Consider the following 16537-nt stretch of genomic DNA (forward strand, 5'->3'; position numbering starts at 1 on the left):
AGAAAAGTGAGTCCACAGCCCCAGACTTCACGTGCAGAGTAGAAAGGACAGAATTAGCAGGAAAAAAAGAAAATATAATTTAACTCATCACACCTTTATTGAGCACCTACTTTGTTTTGACCAGGCCAGGAGCTAGGAGCAAAGAGGGGACACGTGCCTCGTGGAGCTTGCCTGACCACCTGTCCCATACTCCGTTTCTGGAAAAGAGTGACTCGTGCTTCGAACCGAGCCAAGCTAAAAGGCATAATAGTAGCTATTTTGTGTATCCCACAATCCCCTCATCCAAGAGCAGTGATGCTCAATCGGGAGCAATTTTGTCCCTCAGGGGACAATGGGCCAGGTCTGAAGACGCTTTTGGCTGTCTTCACTAGGGAGGAGGTGCTCCCTGCATCTAGTGGGTAGAGACCAGGGATGCCATTGAACATCCTATGTTGCACAGACAGTCCCCCGCAACAAAGAATGATCCAGCCAAGATCATTCTCAGACAACAGTGCTGAGGCTGAAGACCCCTGCCCTAGAGTGAATGGCTTATGCACTTTCAACAGCTGACCCGCCTTGTCCGCTGCTTCCTGTTTTGCTTGACACTTTATGGGAATGAGAGTCGCTACCACAAGAAAAGCAAATGGGGAAGAAGAAACGCATAATCCCCTGAGCACAGTCTCTAGAAGAGAAATTCCACAGGCTTGCCTGTATCGTGGCAGTGGAAAGTTACCCATGCTGCTCTGGGAGCGTTGTATTTCTAGCCAATTTCATCAGAAGGTGTACTCAGGGAATACTAGCACATTTAAAATTAGTTAAAGCCAAACACCATCCGAAGGGTAAATGCAACAGACATTGTGTAACTCATCCTGAGCTAAACGGAGGTGGCTTTCGCATTGTGGACATCCCTGCCTCCCCCGGCAGCGCAGCTGATTGAGAACTAGTGGGGTTCTCTTCCATGTCACCTGGGAGAAACGTGGAGGGCCCACCAAAGTGCCTAAAGTTCCGAACATCAGCTGAGTATAGGCAAAGCCTGCCCGTCTGTATTCGCAGATGACCATTTCTCTTTTCGTCAACTTTCCTCATAGCCTAAGTCATTGGGAACAAGATGTGCCCCAAACTGCACGTACCTAACTTTGTTTCCCTTCGGTTTTATGAACTGGTAATCAAACAGACATTGAATAGCTTGGCCCTTATAACACTTAGAACTCTTCTTGCTCTTTTTTTGTTTCTTTCCTCCAGGACATTGTGCTTTTATCATTAGGCCACCTAGGGATGATCCTGAAGGGTGCTGTGACATGAGCTTGAATTCTTGGGAGCACTACTCCCTAGTCAGAGGAGGCTGGGAAAAGGTCAGGGCTGAGGAAGCACAGATGTCAGAGCCCTGACCGCTTGCGGGAGGTCTTCAGCTGGGCCACAGCTGCTGCCTTCACTCTCCCCGCCTCTTCCTCTTCTGACAAAGCCTTTGTGTCCCAAGGTCCCTATCGAAGGCGCCACAGAACACAAGCAAATTATCTCAAGGGGGCTAACCAACGCTCCCTCCTTCCCATCAGGTGTAGGGGCAGAGCCGGGCCATGTTAGTCCATCCCATTTTCCCGCCTCTGAAGGAGCACAGAGCACTGGGAGTGGTTCTGAGTCAATGTTATTTTTATGGAGTTCAAGGGCTGTTCCCAAAGGGCTTATGATTCTGATGTTCCTCACTGATCAGCTCCCCAGATAAACTCTTTTGGTAGAAATGAATTAATTTTACGGTTATTCTGGTTAATTAACTTACTCTGCACCTTCAATCTGTCAGATGAACAATTAAGTGACGGCTTATAGAAGCCATAAAAAGAAACCCAAGACAAAATCCCATGGGTCTTGCTTTAAGTTAGTGCTACTAAGAGGAAGAATAAAGGAATCGGGTGTTTAGAGAAAATTAATTTCATAATTTTAGAGAAAACCCTACAGTGAAGGCCATGGAGGTTGATGGGCATGTGTATAGTGACGGTGGAAGGCAATCTGATGGTGTTTGTGCCTAATGCAAAAAGAATTATGCAAAAGAAAAGTAAGCTCAGACCATCTAACATAAAAGAAGAATTATGCACACCCAAAAAGCATGCATGTATTGTTGAAGATACATTACAAAGAAAAATCCTACATTTAAAACAGTTTCTGGGCTATGCATGGAATTCCTCCATAAGGAAAAAAAAAAATACATATATATATAAAACTTGTACCTATAATACATACAAACCAAAGGTCCAAAGAACCTTGCCACAGCCCTTATTATCATCATCATTACTCGCCTAAAAGCACATAGTTCTGGAGATCTCGGTGAAATAAATCAGTCAGAATATATTCCTTTGAGAAAATGACTACTTATGTTTCCAAACTCTTGCTATGACTATGGTTAGGCTTTGGAGCTAAAATAAATAAATACGAGATGAGGGTCCACTAAAGAATTCAAACAAATAGGGAACTTAGCTTCTTGAAGTTGATGCAGGAAGTTGATGGTTTCGTATTCACAAACTAAACAGCCCTAGGAAATGAGGCTGTATTACAGACTGAAAGCTAACATGAAAAAACGTTTGCAGAACACTCAGCACAGTTCCCAGCACACAGCTTTGGTTTCCTTTAAAGCTGCCATCATAAACGCAGGAAATCTGGAAGTTTATTCCACATCTAATTTCTACAATATATGAGAATATTGCCTTTGGTTGTGCTCACATGACTCTAAAAGAGATCTGCAAACTATGGCCGGTGGGCCCAATCCTGCCCGACGCCTGTTTTTTGTACAACCAGAGAACTGAGAATAGTTTTTACATTTTTAAATGGTGAAAAGAAAACTCAGGGGAAAATATTTTGTGACATGTGGAAATTAATTGACGTTCTAATTTCAGCGTCCAGGAACAAGTCAATTTGGAACGCAGCCCCACCCAACTATTGACATATTCTCCGTGGCTGCTTTCGAGCTGCAAAGACAGAGCTGAGTCCTTTCCACAGAGACTCTGTGGCCTGCAAAGCCAAAAATATTTACGATCTGGCTTTTTACAGGAAACGTTTGCCGACCCCTTGTCTAATATGCAAACACCATCTTACCCTAAAAGTATAGGTACGAAAAAACACTATGAAGAAAAAAGAGGAAAACGCCGATTTATGAGTTGATTTTCATAAACTGCACTTGAACCTCTCCTGCATATCTGTACCCACTTTCATGACACGCCGGCCACCTCGGCTTAAAGAGGGACACCCTTCCCACAAAAATCTTGTCATTCTTTCTGCTGCGTGATCTGTGCAAAGCTCAGGTGTGGTTTGAAGTTCGATGGCAAAGTTGGAAGTAGCTGTCTTGGCCGGTTTTGGTTATCTAGGTTACACAACAAGGCAAAATTTGCTGAAGTATATCCATGTAAATAAAAAACGAATGGACATAAAGAGGAACAGTCAGCTTTCGGAAGAGGAATGTTCTTTGCGCTGGAGCTCCCCATTGGGAGTGAGCTCCCTGGTGTTAACTGAGGGAAAGAGAGTTTGGGGGGTCCCGGTGTGCCTTTCAATCAGCCAACGGAGTAGAAACTTTCATTCATTGTGGGCTTTGGCAAAATTTAGGGTTTGTCTGTTTGTATCGCTCTCGTAGAGGTCGATGGGTATTTTGATAATTAACTGCCATGTAACTGCACACTGTGAGAATGAGAACTTTGACAATTATCCTCATGATGTGTTTTGTGATTCTTCTGCACATTTTTTCCCTCAAATTCTGATGAAAATGAGCATCAGGGAATCAGAAATGCCAGAAGTTTACGCAACCAATTATAGATCTTCGCTATTCCGAGCGGGGGTTGGGGTGAGACAGCAGCATCAGAACTCTCTGGGAACTTGTTAGAAATACAGAATCTCAAACTTCGTCCCTCCTCGGATCTGCTGAGTCAGAATCTGCATTTTAACAGGATCCCCAGATTGTCAGAATGTAATTTTGGAAAAGTACTCATCGGAAAAGCGCACAACACTGAGGGTCTTAGAGATCCATTCCCAAGTTTAAATGGTGCTAATTCACCAGTGACCTTGAGCAAATTCCTCAGCATTTTTTTTGCCTCGATCATCTCTGTTGACATAAGAGATGTCTGAATCTGTAGACAATTCTTGTAAGAGTTTATTTGAGCCAAACTGACAACATATGCCTGGGAGCAAGACCTCGAATGTTCCTGAGAGTAACAGTTTTGTAGCTTCTTTTATGCATTTGAGATTAAGGAGGGGACATAAGGGAGATTACATGAAGGTGGGAGAAAGCAAGACAAGGATTGGATTAGAGGACAATTAAAAAGATTGTGTGTTCTCTTGAGGGTTGATACCCTCTTCCAGGGGTATTACTTCTGGCATCTCAAAGATGGGTTAACCTGGATGCACAAGAACAATGGATGGGCCAGCTTAAAACCTTTCATTAAAGAAATCATAGGCCTGGAGTGTGCCTACCCACTGCGACCTGCCCAGTTAGGAATTTATGATCAGATCGCCCTGCGAGGTTACTTTCTATAGGACCTTTTTTTCATCCACATCTCTAATACAGGGCTAAAATCACTTCCCCGACTTTTTGAACAAAATTCTATCACATGAGATCATAAACGTGAACCCACTTGAAGGAGTATTAACTACTCTATGCTTATGAGATTTTTTTTTTAGATGAGGCAACCCTTGGTTGACCTCACAGATTGCAAGGACCTTGTCAACTTACAATCCTTTATTTTTTTATTTTTTATACCTACAGCACCTGGTCTTCCTAGGTGGTCTCCCATCCAAGTACTAACCAGGCCCGACCCTGCTTAGCTTCCAAGATCAGACGTGATAGGGCTTGTTCAGGGTAGCATTATGAGATATTATTAATAGCAATGGCTGACCTCTATTGAACCTCAACCACGTGTCCTGCTCTGTACTGACCTCTGATGATGAAGCTTTCAGTTCAGTCTCACAAAAACTGCCTGAGGACAGTAGTAATATCAATCGTCCCTTATACACGCAGAAACTGAGCCATAGAGAAATTAAGTGCCTCACTGGAGGCTACACATGTTGTTAGTCAAGCAGAAGTGGAATTTGAGCCCCAAGGCTATGGTCTTACCCCTGAATTATGCTGCCTCTAAAACACAATATTGAACAGTGGGAACTGATGAGGTTATTATCTCAGATGACAGTCTAAAAACCACTGTACCGTGAGAACAAAGGCATGACGTGTTTTAAACTTTTTTTTTCCAATATGCAAAACAGGAAGAAAAAATTAAAAAGAGAAGTTCTCTGGAGATTAATGGCTGGATGTCTCAGAACACACAAACCAACTTGCGTGTATTATGAAGAGTGGTGACCAACTTGTTTCCTCTGTGATTCTGCTCCCTTCGGGTACAAGCTCAATAACTAGACAGTGAGATTTCCCAGGTTCTTATCTACTGAGACTCACTATATCTCTAACTTTTTAAAACAAGCAGGAGGAATCAGAGCTGAAGGAAGGTCATGTCTGAAGAGCAGAAACTTACAGAGTTGATCCTAATCTTACAACTTAGTGCTAAAAGGTTGGAGGTATAAAGATGTTTTGGACATTCTGATCCCTTTGGCAGCAGAAACATAAAGCTTCCCAAACAATTCTAAACGAATGTGCTCTCATTCAGATTTCTCTTGAAAAATTAGCTCAACTTTTGGGCTTCGAGCTAATGTTTATAGTTTGCTTACTTTGGACTGGGAACTGTTCTAAGAGTTTTTCAGATATGAAGTCAAATATTAACCTTCCCCATAACCATTTTTGTCAGGTGATATTATTATTCTAGGTCATGATTTAGAATAATTGGATGATCATCGAGGCGAGGAGGCTGCTCTCCTAAGATCATGCAGATAATATCGGGTAGCACTGGATTTCAGTCTGTGGGAGTGGGTCCCACACTCTGCTCTTAACTACTATCGTCGTGAGCCTGCAAGTAAACCTACCTCTGAGGGATCTTTTTAAAAAAAAATTTGTCTTGTATATGATTTAAAAATATACATTTTAAGTAAAATCTGGAGGCTACATTGGCAAAACTTTTGGTCTTTTTTTTTTTTTTAAACAAGAAGGGCATTTTTCAGCTTTGAGAGAGTCCCTGTGATTAATAAAGACTGTGAATCAAAACTATTGCACCCTATTTTCAGTCTGCCTGATAGCAGTGGTTTTCAACGCAAGAGAGGGGCGATGGTGATTTTGCTCTTAGGGATATTTGGCAGCCAAAATTATCTGGAGACATTTTTAATTGCCACGATGGGGGATTTTGGGGTGGAGAGTTTCTACCAGCATCTAGTGGGTAGAGGCCGGGGAAGCCGCCTAACATCCCGCAATGCGCAGGGCAGCCTGGGCATAAGGAACCGTCTGGCTCCAAACGCCAGCAGGGCTGAGGCTGAGAAACCCTTTTCTATGTGAGTAAGAGCAGACATAGCATTTCCTGAGTACTAGTTAAGGGTACACACCGTGATCACAGACTGGAGGAGAGGGTGCTAGATGCTAGACGTGACAGACAAGTGGACAAATAGTTACAAAACCACAAGGAGTATGCTGGAATAAACACCGTGCCAGGTGCCTAAAGGTACACGGGAGGGACAAGTGCCAATAGCCTTCATAGTGACACCAGGGCTGAGTCATAGAGATTCAAAAATTCACTGGTAGATAAGAAACTGTGGGCAGAGAAAGAGCAGCGTGGGGCTCGAGTTTTGTTTATTTTGCTGCTGACTCCTGGACATCTATTTTAGCTCTGGCGTTCTGCTTTCTGTCTTGACCTCTAAAGCATTCCCTTTCTCACTCTTAAGGCAGACCAGAGGAAATTTCTTGAAAACCCAATTGTAAGCTGGCCTGGAATCGTGAACTTGTCAATGCAGAAAAGTTCTATGCAGGGTAGAAAGAAAGACTCAGTAGAATATGATCAAAAGTGAATGAACTGTTATACGTGTTCAATCCTAGATTAGGAGATTCTGATTGCATAGAGTGGTGGTTGATGTAAAAGCCCTGATTCATCTGGGACCATTAAAAGCATTAAGGGAGTAAAATAGAGCATCGAGGTACAGAGTTAAATGGTAATAACAGAAGTGTCTGCATTCCTCCGGTCGGTTTTGAGAGCAAATGGATGAAAAGATTATTAAATCCTCTGATGCTAACCGTTTGCCATTATTCAGTTTGTTCTTCACCCTTTAAAGGGAAGAGGTTAAGCTGAAGGGGTTTAGAGGCAAAGCCGCAAATGGAATAGGGACAGGCACGTGGCTAACCCGCCCGAGTGTCATCATGATGACCTGCTTTCGTTGTTGGAAATATAGCGTTCTCTTCACCAGAAGTGTACATTTTCAGGCAGAAGTCTTGGGATTCCAAGTTTTCTCTGAAGCCTCACTTTTTGCAAAAATACAGGTCGTTTGCCACATGGGTCTCTCTCAAACCGAGGTGATCTTTGGAACCTTCCTTCCCAAAGTTTAATTGCAAAGCTGGAACAGCTCAGGAGTGTGTATCTTTGGAGAAAGCGAGAGCTTGTTGGAATTTGTCATTTCAGTGAAACCTGGTGGTCCCCTGGGTTTAGTGCTCTGTTGAGGACTGGGATGCAGGGGTTTGGTGAAGAGGCCGAGAGAAAGCACCACCACCCATTCTTCACATTGCCCCCACTGCTGGGAGTTTTGCAGTTTTGGTCAATGTTATTTTTTTTTCAGTTTGTGTAGACAAATTGGCTTGTCGTGCAAATAGATTGCCGATGAATCAGCTTTGCATTTAAGCAGCAATGTTGAATGGAAAACAGCTTCTTCTTGGTGGACAGGGAACCATGTGCTTGAGAGCCTTTCTGCCTTCTCCTGGGATTAGTTCTGGATCTCTCAGAGAAAAATAGTGGACTCCTGAGACTCACGTGGCCGCTACAAATAACAGATCTTCAAAACAGTTTCAAGACAAAGGAAACTGGTTCAGAACATTACATTATATAAACTCAAATTTATACCCTACTTTTAATTAAGGGAAAGTTTGCTTCCAAGTACGAGTGAAAGGCTTTGAAATGAGACCCTTTTACCCTCAGAGAGATTGGAAAGTTTTTGCATTTGCTGGAAGCGAGGCACCATGAAGACCAACCAAATAAACATGTTGGGGTCTCCTCTGAATGGCTGCCAGGGAACTGCTCTCCCAGGCTGGAAAAGACTGTCATGACTCTAGAATAATCCAGCCTCCTCATGCATCCCAGCCTCCCAGGCCCAGGCGTTCCTTTAATGTCTAAATAATATGCTTGAGACTCAGTCACGCATGCCGTAGGAACTCTTGCACACATCCTAAAATTTCTGAGAACTCTCAGTGGGTGACGTTCCACTTCCTGGAAACTGCGTTCTCTCCCTGCTCACAACTCTAGCCCCAGGCTCAGGCCCTCATTCTAGGTCACTTTTAAGCTTCTTGAAATCTTTGACGTGACCAACCACCATTCCCTCACACAGAGACCTTTATGCTATGTCCTCATTTTCTCTGAATCAGACAGCTCCCAAATTCTTGGCTTTGGAACTATGAGAGAAAGAGACGGGAATGACTCAGAGTTGTTACTACACAGGCAAGCTACCTCATCGCTTCACCCCCTCCACTGCAGACCAGGCACAAGGCCCCCTTTCCTCAATGAGGGATGGATTTATCTGGCGCTGGACCTCTAGCCACATAAAGTTCTGGGCCGAAATTTTGAAATGACAGGTTTTCTTTAAGAGCTTTATTTGTTCCCTGATCCTGATCACATCCTTAGAGAAAGGAAAGGCCACCCCCCAAAAAACTGTGCACCTTTTATCAGATGAATCCTCAGGGATCAACAATTAGACACTTAAAGAAATCAAAGGTTTTCTCGGTAATCAGTAAAATCCAATAGAGTGTCAGTTTCTGAAGGAGAGGGACTTCAGTCTGATCTGTTTAAGTTTGTGTCCCCAGCACCTTGAGACGTGACTGGTGTGGCGTTGTGCTCAAAAATACGTTGAGTGACTGACTGACTGATTGACTGAATGAATGAATGAATAAATGACCAATGAGTAGACTAAAAATTCATTCGTTTGTGGATCATTAATTGAGATACTAGTCTGTGCCAGGAACAGAGGTGTGGACTTCACAAAAATGAAACAGACCTGACGATTGCCCCTGATGAGCTCTAGTTGAATAGGGAAGGTAAGACACATACACAAATTGCTTTAGTAGAAGAGAGACCTTGGACATGGCCGACAGAAACCTAGACAAATCCTGTCAAATCGGGATGGAGCAGATGGGGAAGGAGGCTCCTAGGTCAGATCAGAAATCTATGGAGTAATTAGAATCCCTCTCACTAGATATGGATTTCCTTTCAGTTATCAAAATAATACTAATAATCCCTTGAAAGCCATATTTTCTAAGCCATAAGCATTTGTACAAATGCTATGTCCTTTGACAGATTCAGTGGGTTTTTAATGGGTATCCATATTTTAACTATTGTTTTTCACATCGGAGTTTCAAAAATTAGCTGTACTTTAGTTCAGCAAATACCTTTCCCTAAAGCAAAAGGCAAAGAGACAAGTTCATAAGAAAGTGAAACATCTTAAATAGGTCTAAACTTCCATCTAGAGAGAAGTAGTTTCTATGAAATCATAACCTTCTCCCTTTTCTCGAAGAAAGGAAATTGTTCTGGTTCATCATGTGATAAGATGGGTACTCCCTCTCACTGACTTACTGAGCTCATGTTAACCAGCAAAGCGCCATAATTCACAGAAGGGAAGCAGTGACTGCTGCCGCCAGACAACGGGGGTCAGCAGAACCCGCCGTGGTCCCGCCGGCCCCTGGGAATAATTAGCAGAACAATGGCCTTTGAAACCCACGCAGTTTCCTTCCTGTCGCAGTCATGCTCCAAACTGCAATTGCGGCCCATCTCTTGCAGAGAGAGGCCTGGAGATGCATTCCCAGGAAACTAGCAGCAAGTAAAAGGGCAGAACTCTTAAAAATGGAGATCGATGTAAGGAATTCCGGCAAGCTTTTGTAACAAGGCCTGGCTGACAGGAGGCCAGGTTTTCTCTCAATCAGACATCGCCGTGTACCTGTGCTGCAGAGTGGCTTCGAGGAGGACTGGACTAGCCAGCTCTCCCCACATCATATAGAGTTTTCGAAATAGAACTCAGTTCCTTTTTATATGATTATAGTAGCATGAGTTTTGTTTTGTTTTTTTTTAATAGACATTTTAAGGAAACACGGATATGTTTAAAGGAGCAAATCTAAATCGGCTACAAATTAAAGCCCTATTGTAACCTCTGCTAACTTTGTGTCTTTTCCTCCAACCTTATTTCTGAGTGTGATTTTTTTTTTCTTTTTACACAGTTCAGATCATTTTGTCTGCCCTGCTTCTCATCTTTTTCTTTCTTCACTTAGAAACACTTCGTCGCTATTTGAGGAGTCTGATGACATATGGGGGAAAGGAGGAGACGGTTAACCAGGTACTGGTGAGGTCCAGGGGTGACCACTGCCTGGAATCTCAGTTTCCAAGAGAGCCCAACTTCAGGACACACAGATGAATGGATTTGTGTCAGAGAAGTTTCAGCCGTGCACACTCACGGGCCAGGCCCCAGGCTCTCCTCCGCTGGCTTCAGAATCCGGGTTGCTTTGGTAGAAGTCAGATCACTGCCAGGTCCTTGTCCCCTGAATATCAAGTACAATTTAGAGTCAGGCCTTCCCAACAGCCTAAGAGGTTTGCTCGGAAGAATGAATCAAGACACACTTGGCCTATTTATAACTTTCCAGACTTTCCACAAGGACACGTGCAGACATTTTCTCAAGTGGTGGAGATGTCAGAAAGTTTATTTTGAAAGAGCTTTAGCTCGCTATTCTGACTTTGTTCCCATCATATTGTTTAGAATGAATGGAAAATATGGAGTATCGACCAAATCTACTCAAACATAGCCATGCATAAATAAGCAAATCCTTTTTATGTTTAATAACAGAAAATGGATGATTCATCAAATTGTTTTAAATGTTAGAAATGTTTAGGTCACTAAGAGGATCAAAGGGCTCCAAAAGTCCACCCTCTCTACTTTTTTTTTTTTGCCTCTCCACGTTTATTACCTTTTTGAATGTGGCTTCAGGGACATTTATTCCTGTAGGGTTTTTTGCCCTATATAATGCAACAATCACAATGGTGATGTTGGGATATATAATGATTTATTATGAGAAAATATTTTATCAAAGGATTACTTTGTTGGAAAGCAGTGGGGATGCAACAAAGCCGAGAGAACACGGAAGTAGGTCATTAGCACATTTTTTATAAATAATAGAATTAACACAGTTGAATGCCTACCATTTTCCAGGCACTGTTCTAAGTTTTAATTTGGTTAAGCTCCACAACGCTATAAGAGAACTCTTATTAGTATACCCCGTTTAAAGATGGTGAAACTGAGGCACAGGAAGGTTAAGTAACTCAGCCACAGTCACAAGTAGAAAGACTCAGAGCTGGAACACAAGACCAAGTACTCCAGTTCTATAATCTCTATTCCTAACCACTATACCTTGCTTGAGAAAGGGTCTCTGTCTGCCTTATTCAACCAACAAATGCTCAGGAAGCATTTATTAAGCACTTATTATGTGCCAAAGCATTGTACCAGGTCAATGGAACACAGTGGTCAATATAATGACACCGGCCCCCAAGGAGTTCATTCCAGTAGGAGAGACAGATAAATAAAAGAGCAATTATAATACCACTTCACCTTCAAACGCAATCAAGTTCAAGCAATTCCAAACAGATCCGAATCATTATCATTTTTAAAACTTGAGGAGTGAATTACATATGCAAAGATATATTGTCAGTCGTCTATGGAGTGTACCTGACTACCTGTCCATCATGAATTAATGAGCCCAGAAGACAAGCTGGGTGAGTGCTCTGGGGCCTTTTCTACTGCAGGAAGGATTATGTGAAAACACCCTGGAATGCACCATGGAGGTTAAGTCGGTGGAGGAAGAACATATTACGGAATCTCCCTCCCATAAAACTCAACAAAATCATAGACTATAGATGACCCTGCCCCTGTTATTTCTAACTTAAGCCTTAAAAACAAAACAAAACAAAACAAAACAAAACAAAACAAAACAAAACAAAAAAACAACAAAAAACCTCAAGCTCTGAATTGTAAAGGGAAATCAGGGATGTGGACAGATGTTATAAAAAATTACAAACATGTTCTATTTCTCACCATCACCATACACCTCCCTTCACTCATCTATCCCTACAAAAGTGAGTCCTTCTGCTCTGGGTATCCAACTTGGCTCCTCTTGATATAGGTTACACCCCAAATTGCTGCTGATGCCAAATTGTAAATTGCCATTTTATGATGTCTCTTTGAAACAGGCCATGTAATTATATAATCACATCGCAGCTAATCTGGTTTATTTAAAGGCCTCTGGAAGGGACTGTTTGGCTATCACTCTCCTGGATGATCTGTCTCCTAGGAGACTTCTCATACCCATTTGTAATAAATACAGAGGGGGCCAGCTCCTCCGCCCTGTCTTTTGTAGATTGTTTTAACTAAGGAAAGTCTGAGGAAAGGGCGTGCTTGGCCGGATTTCTTTAAAGACGTCACAAGTCACAAGTAAGCGATTGCTAAAGGTTGTTGAGAGCCAGCAGATGGAGCAGATAAGAAGGCCCCATCAGCTTTTCGTCCAGTTGTGATTCCATCCTGAATTGAAAACCTGGTTATCTTATCTTAGAAAAAATCCAGGCCCTCCTCTCCGTGCATATACTGGAAATGGCAGGGCAGGGCTTAGGCTTATCAGTAACGCATTTATTTTTCCTTGAGCCCTCGAAGCCTGATCTCTGCTGCAACCAAAACATGATGAAAAGGCTTAGCTGCCGATTGCAGAAGTATTCTGTGTTCTTTAAAGTTCATCTCTTAAGACTACATTCTGCTCTTGAATGTGCCAGGCCCTTCCAAACACGGGACATTGCTCAGATCTACCTGAAGCCATAAGAACAGAAACCTCCCCACTTTTTCTTGGAGAGCAGAAGGACTATGTTTGCTATTTGTCTTTATTTGGGCTGTTTTCTGCGATGGCTTTTTTGAGTCTGTTTCTCAGTCCAACAATAGTAGACAGAGAAAATTCATTTGTGGAAACTCTGTCTGGCTTGCGGCTGTTGCCTGTGTTTTTTTTAAAACAATCGAGTTATTCTATTACCGTTCTGTTTGGTAGCCACCCACATGTGGCATGCTTCCACCTTGAGTGACAGACATATCTTTTTAATTGCCGTTTTAGAATTTGTTATAGAACTTGATGTTTAGGGTACAGGATGGGAAGTAGATAGAAACTGTCAATTCTTGATAGGGTCTTCTACACAATTTATGGGGCTCAGTGCAAAATGAAAATGTGGGGCCCCTTCTTCAAAAATTAAGATTTTTCAAGAAAAAGAAGAGCATTAAACCAAGCACAGGATCCTTCTAAGTGTGGGGCCCCGTATGACTAAACAAATCACATGCCTATGAGGCCAGCTCTGATTCTGGATTATTCATAGGCAACTTGAAGGTTAGCCAGGCTCTGTGTTTTTTCTCATGCACTTTCCTGCTTGCTGGCTTGGGACAAAGTTGTGGATTGGGAAAATAAGTAATATAAAATTAAATTCATTGATGTGGCTAAAGGGATTTGTTCGGGGACAGGTAGAGATACTAAATAGCGAGAGACTTCTCCATTGCCTGATTATTTCACTTGTCCTTATTGTGAAATAGTGTGATGGAATGGAAGAATAGTAGAACCACTAAAATGAAATTCGGATCCTCAAAACTTTAAATAGAGAATGACCAGATGACCCACTCATTTCACACTTAGATGCATACCCAGAAGATTTGAAAATGGCCTCAAACGGCTACTTATACAGCAATGCTCATAGCAGCACTTGTTCATAATAACCGAAAGGTGAAAACGACCCATGTCCATCAATGAATGAATCGATAAACAAATCATCGTATATGCATATGATGGAATATTATGCAGCCATAAAAAGGAGTGAAGTACTGATAGATGCTAAAACATGGATAAACTTCAAGCCCGTTATGCTAAGTGACAGAAGCCAGTCATAAAGGTCGCCAATCGTGTGATTCTATCGATATGAAATTTCTGGAATAGGCGAATCCAGAGAGACAGAAAGCAGATCGGTGTTTCCAGGGACTGGGAGTATGGGGGAACGGGAAGTAAATGTTAAAGTAGTAAGTGTTTCCTTTTGGGATTTTGGAAACTAGATCGACGTGATGCTTGCACAACGTCGTGAATGTATTAGACGCCACTGGATTGTTCATTTCTAAATTTTATGCCATGTAAATTTTACCTCAATTTCTCATTCTACCATAGGAAGCCAAGGGAGCAATTCCCCTCGGTGTAGATTTGAAGAGGGAGAAGGCCCAGAGCTTTAAAGCTGTTGTCCCCAGCTACCCCATCAGCGTGTCTGAAATCACGACCATTAGAATCACTCCAGAAAAACCCTGCTTCGCTGTGAATATGTTACCAAGAAAGTATGACACATCTGAACTCTGATGCCCACTGAACGTTTCATTGTTGATGACTTTGTAAAGCCATCTAAAAGGGTTCATCTGGAACAGAAAAAGAGGGTTGACGGAACAAAGTCCAAGGGCTGAAAGTTGGAGGACTCGGCTTCCTGGTCTCTGCTTGGTTACCTTGGAAGTGTCACCTCTGGCCTCTAGATATCAGGATGCTTACCTGCAAAATGAGGGAGCTGGAGTGGATGTTCCCTACGGTGTGCTTTACAGCTCCTGACTGTGTTCATCAGATTGGAGTGCAGAAGGGACCTGTGGAGGCTCAAGGGTGGGGAGAGGAACCAGGATGCAGGACCGGTTCAGAAATAAGAAGTGAAGGAGGAAGACTTGGGAGATTCACGCCTGGGGCCCATAAGGAAGGAGGGGGTGAGAAAAGACGAGAGAATCGGGGACCTGAGAGCAAACATAGCCCATTTCATGATGTGGTCTATATAGGAGAGACTTATTTTCCAAGTTCTAGAAAACACGGTCTATTTATAAGAAGTGTGAGGCATGAAGTAAGAAGGTGAACTAATAAGATATAATATATAAACTATCCATCATAATGTAGGAATATTTTCATCGGTATTACAGAAATTCAAAAATGAAAAGGCAACTAAGTCAATTGAAGAAACAGACATCGGTAGTATTGACCCCGGCCACACAAAGTGTCATTTGTGGACCCACAACACAGCGTCCCCTGGGAGCTGGTGAGAAATGCAGAGTCTCAGGCCCCATCCAGACCTATGGAATCAGAATCTGCATCTTAACAAGCTCTCCAGGTAATAGAAATGCACGTGAAAGTGTGAGCAGCACTGTCTACACCATATATCTGAAGATGTTAGCACAGTATATCATATTTACTCTCATATGCTCAGCCCTTAGTGCATCCTCGTGCAGAATTTACACCAGTTGAAAAGGACCTGGTATTCTCAGTGAACGGAGAGGAATCCGAAACGGTAAGCATGCGTTGGGGAAGCTGTGAAGTCGGCCACAGGCGTGAATCAGTGTAAATGGAGATCAGATGCTCCAACTTTGAGCAAATGAGATCTCCCGGGCCATGTCAGCTGCTCTTAGCAAGCTTTCGCAGTCTAAGGAATCTTCTAGAACAGGGATGAGCAAACTTTTTCTGTAAAGGTCCGGTTAGTAAACATTTTTGGCTTTGTGGGCACAGTCTCTGTCTTTGTCACAACTACTCAACTCTGCCATTGTAATGTGAGAGCAGCCAGAGACAATATGGAAATGATTGTGTCTGGCTGTGCTACAAGATAACTTTATTTGTGGACCTTGAGATTTGAATTTCACATAATTTTCATATGTCATGAATTATTCATCATCTTCTGATTTTTTTTTCCAGTCAATCAAAAACATAAAAACCATTCTCAGTTCAGAGGCCATAAAAACACAGGCAGTGGGCTGGATGTGGGCCGCAGGCCGGGGTTTGCTGACCCCTGTCCTAAGAGGACGGCAGTCAGCCTGGGGAGAAATTACAGGGAAAAGAAGTATGGCATATTTCCTACTCAAATTTGGAGTGGAAGATGATGGGAAGAGAAGCATATTGTATTAAACTCCTCTTTCAGGTTTTGGACTGTGATGGGGAAACGCGGTATGTGGGCTCTGATTACAGACACAGCAGAAGAGAACCAGCCGCACTGTGGAATGCTTTGCAAAGTTCTGAGACTCTAAAGAGTTTATGTAAACGGGCTAGATTATAGATGTGAACAGCGATGTAAATACCCCAAATTCTTTTTCTTTTGAGGATACCATGTAAATTCAACTAATCTCAAGGAGACTTGGTATTTCGTCATCTATTAAAATTATGTGCCTAAAGAGCTTAACTACGGGCGCTCCGTGATACTCTAGCTGCCAACCCTCTTGCCATAAGAACTTCTAAATCCTGCTGACAGACACTAAAAGCCAGCACTGCTGGGATGCTATTTTTCCTCAGTTAATTTCTTGATTTGCACCTCATTACAACCTGGCGATAAATTCCAGAAGATTATAAATAACTTTCCATAAACTTAAGCTCTTTGTGTTTAGAAGATCTTCAAACACTCTTCATTTT

At 42.5% G+C, this 16537-nt stretch overlaps 1 pseudogene; it reads right to left on the reverse strand.

The window, feature by feature from the left end:
- Positions 1–4708: 4708 nt before the first annotated feature.
- Positions 4709–4827, reverse strand: LOC120612025 (uncharacterized; annotated as a pseudogene).
- Positions 4828–16537: the final 11710 nt, after the last annotated feature.

Source organism: Pteropus medius, unplaced genomic scaffold (assembly GCF_902729225.1).
Source record: "Pteropus medius unplaced genomic scaffold, Ma_sr-lr_union100, whole genome shotgun sequence".
Taxonomy (NCBI): domain Eukaryota; kingdom Metazoa; phylum Chordata; class Mammalia; order Chiroptera; family Pteropodidae; genus Pteropus; species Pteropus medius.